The 10,495-nt window shown below is 37.8% G+C and overlaps 1 long non-coding RNA gene across 1 annotated transcript in view; it reads left to right on the forward strand.

The window, feature by feature from the left end:
* Positions 1-9,915, forward strand: part of LOC110741085 — a 51,912-nt gene extending 41,997 nt beyond the window's left edge. The window contains exon 2 of the long non-coding RNA XR_002516762.2: positions 9,718-9,915. This is a non-coding gene — a long non-coding RNA (uncharacterized LOC110741085). The remainder of the gene's footprint in view (positions 1-9,717) is intronic.
* Positions 9,916-10,495: the final 580 nt, after the last annotated feature.

Here is a 10,495-nt window from a genome sequence, read left to right on the forward strand (position 1 = left end):
TTGACTTTACTATTGGTAAAGTGATTATTTCTTTTGATTCTAAGAATTTATCCTCCAGAAAAAATATATATTTATACAAATATTTACATAAAACAACTGGAAATGACACTGACATCCAGTGAAAAAGAATACTGATTAGTTGGCTGTATTTTATTTTTATTTTATTTTTATCATACTACTTTAAGTTCTAGGGTACATGTGCATAACGTGCAGACTTGTTACATATGTATACTTGTGCCATGTTGGTGTGCTGCACCCATCAACTCGTCAGTACCCATCAACTCGTCATTTACATCAGGTATAATTCCCAATGAAATCCCTCCCCCGTCCCCATAATAGGCCCTGGTGTGTGATGTTCCCCTTCCTGAGTCCAGGTGATCTCATTTTTCAGTTCCCATCTATGAGTGAGAACATGTGGTGTTTGGTTTTCTGTTCTTGTGATAGTTTGCTGAGAATGATGGTTTCCAGCTGCATCCATGTCCCTATAAAGGACACAAACTCATCCTTTTTTATGACTGCATAGTATTCCATGGTGTATATATGCCACATTTTCTTAATACAGTCTGTCATTGATGGACATTTGGGTTGATTCCAAATCTTTGTTATTGTGAATAGTGCCGCAATGAACATACATGTGCATGTGTCTTTATAGCAGCATGATTTATAATCCTTTGGGTATATACCCAGTAATGGGATGGCTGGGTCATATGGTACTTCTAGTTCTAGATCCTTGAGGAATCACCATGCTGTTTTCCATAATGGTTGAACTAGTTTACAATCCCACCAACAGTGTAAAAGTGTTCCTATTTCTCCACATCCTCTCCAGCACCTGTTGTTTCCTGACTTTTTAATGATTGCCATTCTAAGTGGTGTGAGATGCTATCTCATTGTGGTTTTGATTTCCATTTCTCTGATGGCCAGTGATGGCGAGCACTTTTTCATGTGTCTGTTGGCTGTATGCATGTCTTCTTTTGAGAAATGTCTGTTCATATCCCTTGCCCACTTTCTGATGGGGTTGTTTGTTTTTTTCTTGTAAATTTGTTTGAGTTCCTTGTAGGTTCTGGATATTAGCCCTTTGTCTGATGAGTAGATTGCAAAAATTTTCTCCCATTCTGTAGGTTGCCTGTTCACTCTGATGGTAGTTTCTTTTGCTGTGCAGAAGCTCTTTAGTTTAATTAGATCCCATTTGTCAATTTTGGCTTTTGTTGCCATTGCTTTTGGTGTTTTAGACATGAAGTCCTTGCCCATGCCAATGCCCTGAATGGTATTACCTAGGTTTTCTTCTAGGGTTTTTATGGTATTAGGTCTAACATTTAAGTCTCTAATCCATCTTGAATTAATTTTCATATAAGGAATAAGGAGACGATCCAGTTTCAGCTTTCTACTTATGGCTAGCCAATTTTCCCAGCACCATTTATTAACTAGGGAATCCTTTCCCCATTTCTTGTTTGTCTCAGGTTTGTCAAAGATCAGATGGCTGTAGATGTGTGGTATTATTTCTGAGGATTCTGTTCTGTTCCATTGGTCTATATCTCTGTTTTGGTACCAGTACCATGCTGTTTTGGTTACTGTAGCCTTGTAGTATAGTTTGATGTCAGGTAGTGTGATGCCTCCAGCTTTGTTCTTTTGACTTAGGATTGTCTTGGCAATGCGGGCTCTTTTTTGGTTCCGTGTGAACTGTAAAGCAGTTTTTTCCAATTCTGTGAAGAAACTCATTGGTAGCTTGATGGGGATGGCATTGAATCTATAAATTACCTTGGGCAGTATGGTCATTTTCACAATATTGATTCTTCCTATCCATGAGCATGGTATGTTCTTCCATTTGTTTGTGTCCTCTTTTATTTCACTGAGCAGTGGTTTCTAGTTCTCCTTGAAGAGGTCCTTTACATCCCTTGTAAGTTGGATTCCTAGGTATTTTGTTCCTTTTGAAGCAATTGTGAATGGAAGTTCATCCATGATTTGGCTCTCTGTTTGTCTGTTACTGGTGTATACGAATGCTTGTGATTTTTGCACATTAATTTTGTATCCTGAGACTTTGCTGAAGTTGCTTATCAGCTTAAGGAGATTTTGGGCTGAGATGATGGGGTTTTGTAAATATACAATCATGTCATCTGCAAAGAGGGACAATTTGACTTCTTCTTTTCCTAACTGAATATCCTTTATTTCTTTCTCTTGCCTGATTGCCCTAGCTGGAACTTCCAACACTATGTTGAATAGGAGTGGTGAGAGAGGGTATCCCTGTCTTGTGCCAGTTTTCAAAGGGAATGCTTCCAGTTTTTGCCCATTCAGTATGATATTGGCTGTGGGTTTGTTATAAATAGCTCTTATTATTTTGAGATACGTTCCATCAATACCTAGTTTATTGAGAGTTTTTAGCATGAAGGGCTGTTGAATTTTGTTAAAGGCCTTTTCTGCATCTATTGAGATAATCATGTGGATTTTGTCTTTGGTTCTGTTTGTATGCTGGATTACATTTATTGATTTGTGTATGTTGAACCAGCCTTGCATCCCAAGGATGAAGCCCACTTGATCACGGTGGATAAGCTTTTTGATGTGCTGCTGGATCCGGTTTGCCAGTATTTTATTGAGGATTTTTGCATCGATGTTCATCAGGGATATTGGTCTGAAATTCTCTTTTTTTGTTGTGTCTCTGCCAGGCTTTGGTATCAGGATGATGTTAGCCTCACAAAATGAGTTAAGGAGGATTCCCTCTTTTTCTATTGATTGGAATAGTTTCAGAAGGAATGGTACCAGCTCCTCCTTGTACCTCTGGTAGAATTCAGCTGCGAATGCATCTGGTCCTGGACTTTTTTTGGTTGGTAGGCTATTAATTATTGCCTCAATTGCAGAGCCTGCTATTGGTCTATTCAGGGATTCGACTTCTTCCTGATTTAGTCTTGGGAGAGTGTAAGTGTCCAGGAAATTATCCATTTCTTCTAGGTTTTCCAGTTTATTTGCGTAGAGGCATTTATAGTATTCTCTGATGGTAGTTTGTATTTCTGTGGGGTCGGTGGTGATATCCCCTTTATCATTTTTTATTGTGTCTATTTGATTCTTCTCTTTTTTCTTCTTTATTAGTCTTGCTAGTGGTCTATCAATTTTGTTGATCTTTTCAAAAAACCAACTCCTGGATTCATTGATTTTTTGGAGGGATTTTGTGTCTCTATCTCCTTCAGTTCTGCTCTGATCTTAGTTACTTTTTGCCTTCTGCTAGCTCTTGAATGTGTTTGCTCTTGCTTCTCTAGTTCTTTTAATTGTGATGTTAGAGTGTCAATTTTTTATCTTACCAGCTTTCTCTTGTGGGCATTTAGTGCTATAAATTTCCCTCGACACACTGCTTTAAATGTCCCAGAGATTCTGGTATGTTGTATCTTTGTTCTCATTGGTTTCAAAGAACATCTTTATTTCTGCCTTCATTTTGTTATGTATCCAGTAGTCATTCAGGAGCAGGTTGCTCAGTTTCCATGTAGTTGAGCGGTTTTGATTGAGTTTCTTAGTCCTGAGTTCTAGTTTGATTGCACTGTGGTCTGAGAGACAGTTTGTTATAATTTCTGTTCTTGTACATTTGCTGAGGAGGGCTTTATTTCCAATTATGTGGTCAATTTTGGAGTAAGTGCGATGTGGTACTAAGAAGATTTTATATTCTGTTGATTTGGGGTGGAGGGTTCTGTAGATGTCTATTAGGTCCGCTTGGTGCAGAGTTGACTTCAATTCCTGGATATTCTTGTTAACTTTTTGTCTCATTGATCTGTCTAATGCTGACAGTGGGGTGTTAAAGTCTCCCATTATTATTATATGGGAATCTAAGTCTCTTTGTAAGTCTCTAAGGACTTGCTTTATGAATCTGCATGCTCCTGTATTGTGTGCATATATATTTAGGATAGTTAGCTCTTTCTGTTGAATTGATCCCTTTACCATTATGTAATGGCCTTCTTTGTCTCTTTTGATTTTTGATGGTTTAAAGTCTGTTTTCTCAGAGAGTAGGATTGTAACCCCTGTTTTTTTTGTTTTCCATTTGCTTGGTAGATCTTCCTCCATCCCTTTATTTTGAGCCTATGTGTGTCTCTGCATGTGAGATGGGTGTTGACTCTTTATCCAATTTGCCATTCTGTGTCTTTTAATTGGACCATTTAGTCCATTTACATTTAAGGTTAATATTGTTACGTGTGAACGTGATCCTGTCATTATGATAATAAATGGTTATTTTGCTCGTTAGCTGATGCAGTTTCTTCCTAACATTGAAGGTCTTTACATTTTGGCATGTTTTTGCAATGGCTGGTACCAGTTGTTCCTTTCCATGTTTAGTGCTTCCTTTAGGGTCTCTTGTAAGACAGGCCTGATGATGACAAAATCTAAGCATTTGCTTATCTGTAAAGGATTTTATTTCTCCTTCACTTATGAAACTTAGTTTGGCTGGATATGAAATTCTGGGTTGAAAATTCTTTTAAGAATGTTGAATATTCTTGAGCAGGCAGTCTGTCTGTTCTCAGATCTCAACCTCCATGTTGGGAGATCCACTGCTCTCTTCAAAGCTGTCAGACAGGGTTGTTTGCATCTGCAGAGGTTTCTGCTGCTTTTGTTTGTTTGTTTAGCTGTACCCTGTACCCAGAGGTGGAGTCTACAGAGACAGGCAGGCCTCCTTGAGCTTCTGTGGACTCCACTCAGTTCGAGCTCCCCAGCGGCTTTGTTTACCAACTTAAGCCTCAGCAATGGTGGGTGCCCCTCCCCCAGCCTCCTGGTGCCTTGCCGTTAGATTGCAGACTGCTGTGCTAGCAATGAGGGAGGCTCCGCGGGCATGGGACCCTCCCATCCAGGTGTGGGATATAATCGCCTGGTGTGCCATTTGCTAAGACCCTTGGTAAAGCACAGTACTGGGGTGGGAGTTACCCAATTTTCCAGGTGTTGTGTGTCTCAGAGGGAAAAGGGATTTCCCTCCCCCTTGTGCTTCCCAGGTGAGGCAATGCCTTGCCCTGCTTCAGCTTTTGCTGGTCGGGCTACAGCAGCTGACCAGCACTGATTGTCCAGCACTCCCTAGTGAGATGAACCCGGTACCTTAGTTGAAAATGCAGAAATCACCCATCCTGGGCCCGGCACGGTGGCTCATGCCTGTAATCCCAGCACTTTGGGAAGCCAAGGTGGGTGGATCACAAAGTCAGGAGATCGACACCACGGTGAAACCCCGTCTCTACTAAAAATACAAAAAATTAGCCAGGCGCGGTGGCAGGCACCTGTAGTCCCAGCTACTCAGGAGGCTGAGGCAGGAGAATGGCGTGAACTCGGGAAGTGGAGCTTGCGGTGAGCCGAGATCATGCCACTGCACTCCAGCCTGGGCGACAGAGTGAGACTGTGTCTCAAAAAAACAACAAAAAAAGAAATCATCCGTCTTCTGTGTTGCTCATGCTGGGAGCTGGAGAGGAGCTGTTCCTATTCGGCCATCTTGCTCCGGCCCCCTCTGGCTGTATTTTAACAAAGCACGAAATCTCAAAATGATACCACTAAATAATTTTACATGTCACTGGAAAATAGGCATTACACATTCTTAACTAGAAGAATGGCAGTTACAAAATACATATGTAAAGTGATCTTGTTTTATTACACATTTCTATGTGTATATATGCTTTTTATTAAATATATTTGATAAGAATATATTGTATTTTCAGTAAGAAAAAAGGTTTTATAAAAATTACAAAATGCCCAGCTCAATATATATTTCTAGAAAATGTCTGTTTATTACTGAGCTTCCTACTATTATAATACTCTAGTTATTTGTTTCCACATACTTCTTGCTCAATTTAAAAGTGTGTTTTTACTTGCCTATCTCCTTCTTGTTCATCTATAATAATTCATATGTTAAATACAGTCTTCCCTCAATATGTCTGGAGGATTGGTTCCAGGAAGCTGAATCCCATTTCCAAATCTACAAACATTCAATTCCCTTTTATAGCTTTGTATCGTGTTTGCATATGAACCATGTATATCCTACTGTATATTTGAAATGATTTTTAGATTACTGTGTTTATAATACCTAATATCATGTAAATGCTATGTAAATAGTTGTTATACTCTATTATATATTATTTGTATTATTTTTAATTATATTGGATTTATGTTTGTTTCCCCATGGACACTTTAAATCTGTAGTTGAATTTGTGAATGCAGAACCCATGGATATAGAACCTGTAGTTACAGAAGGTTGACTGTATGAGACACTGAGGAGAGGATGGATTAGCTAAAGCCGTTCTCCTTTTTCCTTCCTTTTCATTTTCACATTTCTATGTTAGGTAACTAGGTGCCACTAAGAAAAGAAAAAAAATCCAAAAATAATATAAATTTTATCAGTAAAGATGATTTTAATTTTGGAAATGTTGAATAGAACTGTTTATGTCATTCCAGGGTTGTGATGTCTATTAAATAAAGTTTAGCCTAAAGCTGCCCTCTTACATATTTTAAGTTTGGCCAACAGTTCTCTCCATACATAATGAACTCTAACAACTGGATATATAAACAGACTATAACCTACCCTTGTGCTAATCACAGAGTGGTCAAATCACAGGCAGCCAACTGTTCAAACCATGTTCAAAAAGCAGCCACTGAACTGTAACCAGTCTGGCTGCTTTTGTACCCCATTTCCATTTTCTCTGCGTCATACATCATGCTCCTTTTTCTGTCCATAAATGTTGTCTGACCACGTAGCAGCCCCAAAGTTGCTCTGCATCTATCCTGGTTGTTGAGGCTGTCTGATTTATGAATCATTCTTTACTCAATTAAACTCTATTAAGTTAAATTTGCCTTAAGTTTTTAACATGTCTTTCTGACATACTTAGGCATATGTGGAAATCATGTTTTAAATTAGACATTGTTGAAATTGACCCGAGCTCTGTGATCCTGAAAAACAGAAGGTCAAAAAATCTTTTCACTTTTTATGTTTTTGGAAATGGCTTACTGACAAGAACCACCCTTACTAAGTGACTTGGATGAGACTCAAATATGCTTCCTTATTTACCTATGACAAGATCAGACAAGGTTGTTCCAAATTCCCATCCTTTGCCAGATAAAGTATTAGTAAATTCTTTGTCCCCACTGATCAATCTAAACAAAATGGTAACCAACCTCTGCTTAAGATTCTGTTTCCTCCAAGTCCTTTATCTTTTAGTAACCTTAGTCTATGACAACATACATCCCATCTTCAACAGTCACTCACAATAGGCTGGCCTCAAGAAAGCACTCCCTTATCTGCTGAATCATGACACTGTTCATCTCACTTCCACACTTGGTTCTTTTGATCTTTGTTTACTCTTTCTCATTAAAAAAACAAAAACAAAACCCTTCTAACTTTTGATAAACTCGTATTTTCTGGTTTTAATGTTCTCCCTACTGCAATAGCCCTCATTTTTCTATGACAATAGTCCCTTCCCCCAACCATTTTCAATAATCCTTTTGAATAAAGTATCGTACTCAGTTCATATTTATTGTGTATTTGACAGAGCAATTAATATATAATTGGTATGAGAAAACAAAAAGAAGAGAATTGTACCAAGTATGTAAACCGGAATATCATCAATATTTACAAGGTAGAATAGGGATAAAAAATCCAGGAAATGGTTTGGAAAACAAAACAGAACACAGACACCTGAAGAATACAATGGAAATTGGAGAAATTTATCGAAAAACTTAAAAGAGAGATGTGCAGCCCTCATCAAATCCAAGATTTTATTCTCTTGTCAGCTAGAAGGGAAAATAAAGAGAGTCTAGGAGGAATCAAAGTATTTCGCACCTAATAACTGCCAAGATTTCCACTAATTACTCTAGCATTTAACCCTCAACAAGAACACTCACCAGTGTAGGTGAGTATGGCGTGGGCTTTCAAGGGCAACAGACCTAGATTTAAATTTAGATATTTCTTAGACACTGATTGATTCAATATAAAAATAGTAACAATAATAAACTACTAAAACTATTAACATATTGAACAGTTATATTCTAGCAATGAAACTAAAAAAAAAAAAAAAAACACTTATACTATCACATCTACTTCCATAGACATTATATAATGCAGCTATTTTCAATACCTGCTTTTATCTATGAAGAAATTGTGGTACAAGGAGGTTTAAAAAGATGTTCAATCTAATATGATGAATCTGGGATTTGAACTCAGGCACATCTTCCTGGATCACTCAGTCCCCTAACTTCTACATTTGGTTGCCGACTTTTGCAAGTTAATTAAACTCCTTAAATTATCTTCTATTTTCTTTTATAGAAACCAGCAAAGAGTACATAGGGCAAATATTTTTTAAAAAGAATTAAATGGGACAATAAAACAATTTGATTAGCATAATGTCCAGCTCAAGGTAAGGCCTCAATCAATGTGAGCTCTTACTCTTTTGTAAGTGAGAATACCAAGTCTCAGAAAGAAAAATTCCATCAAGGTCATTCAGGTAGCAATTAAAATAATTAGGATTCAAAGCCATGTCTCTGTAACCCAAAGTCTGCTATTTTCCATCACAGCTTGCTGTCTCAAATGAGTGAGATAAATCTAATCTTGATTAATAAATGAAACATTGCATTTACTTTTATCATTATACTGCTTTGGGAAAGCATTTTTAACTAGTTCTCTTGTGATAAGGGCAGTGAGACCAACAGGACCTTATGTCTTGGAGATTGCTTCTCCATCTGGCATGATTGAGTAAGGACATAAGGCTTTGGAGGAAAATGAATTCATTCTCAGCTGTCACCTTTCTTTCTTACCTGTGTTTTACAACATCTGCTGCTGCTGTTTTCTTCACACCCATGGATCTTGATCATTTTTTTTTTCCAGTTTAAAATTATATACTTCTCTAGGGGTGTCCTCCTCACTCATTGCTAAATAATGCCGTTCATGATGTCGCACCATGTTCTGCTTCTGTCCCTGGTGAGTGGACAAAAACTGAGTGTATGTAGAACATTGTGAAACAGAGATGTCAGAAGCTCTCCAAAGCTGCCTCCAGTGAAGGCCTGATTCCTGGGCCTTGTATAAAACTAGATTTGGTCCAGGATAATAAGAATAGGAGCCAGTGAGGCTCTGAACAGATTACATGCCCATCCTTTGTGGAAGAATGAGGAATACAGCAAACTGAGCTGCAAAGGCCTTTCTCAATTGACAAGGTGCCACCTCAGGCAAGATGTAGAAATTGGATAAAAATAATAATAATGTATTTATGGGCTGGTGGTACAAAATTAGCAGCATTCAATGGAATTTTTAAAGAGAATCATACTTGTCCTATTTTTTGAGTCCATTAGAACACAGAACCTATAAAAACATTTAATTTGCCATGTGTCTGATTTGTGTCAGAGACAGAAAGTAAAACATGGCATTCATCTTGGATTTACTTATTTAATGTCTATATTTCTCACTAGACTACAAGCTGCATGGTACAGAGAATATTTTCAAGTTGTCTTTATTGCCATTCTATTGCCAGATAGTAGCAAAATGTCTAGCATTGTGCTTGGAGCATACTAGGTGCTCAACAAATGTTTATAGAATTAATAAATTGATGAATAAATTCATGAGCATGAGAAAGGAAGACTAGAATTAAAAAGAAAAGATATAGCTTAAGTCAGTGGACTATCGAAAAAGACAGGTAAAGAGATTAAACAGAATGTAAAAACTTTTACATTAAAAGTAAAAACTAATGGTTTACCCAGTTTCCCACGTTTAATACGTGTTTGCTTCCTTTACAGGATCTTGGAGATGGCAAAGCAGCCCAAGTGGAAAGGCAGAAGAAGGGGTATCCTTGTTTTACCAATTACTTATATGTAGGAGATAGTGCATTAAATGAAATATTTTCTGCTCTCTAACATCTACCCCTCACACCCAAGAGGAAGGCATGTAGCTTCAACCTTTGCAGTATTCAATTAAAGTTCTATTCACACAGTGTTGCAGTTGTTTGCTTATCTTTCTCTCTTATTAGACTTAAAACTTCTGGAAACTAGAAGGCTGTATTACTTATTTGCCTCAGTGTCCTGGAGGCCTATCAAATGGCACACCTTCAATCCATGAATGAATTAATTAAATAAATGTGAAGAAAAAATGCAAGTTGCTTATTTTTATTAAATTTATTTTTCCCAAAATAGTTACTGAGGAAATGACTCTGGGAAGACCGCAGAGTGGAAAGCTCGAGAAATGTGTTTCCCCACCTAGACAGCAACTGTACTGGCAGAATCTGTTTGATGTCACTGTTTTGAAGTTCTGAATTGAATAAATATGAAGAAAATACGAAGTGCACGTCTTACTACTTCCAAGGGATGGTTTGCATAGTAAATTGTTTATTTTGGTGAGTTTCAGTTTTTGATTGGGTAGTGTCTACTCATCCCCAATCCTAGCCATGGTAGGAAGCTGTGTGGCTCTTCCTGAAGCAGCTTGCACATGGTTTGTGGGAGCCAGGGTGAACAATAAGGATCCTAACCTCCAAACATCAGGTATCAGTGCTCTGATTACTAATTGCTTCTTCTGATTGAA

The sequence above is a fragment of the Papio anubis genome, chromosome 14 (assembly GCF_008728515.1).
Source record: "Papio anubis isolate 15944 chromosome 14, Panubis1.0, whole genome shotgun sequence".
NCBI classification, from domain to species: Eukaryota; Metazoa; Chordata; class Mammalia; order Primates; family Cercopithecidae; genus Papio; species Papio anubis.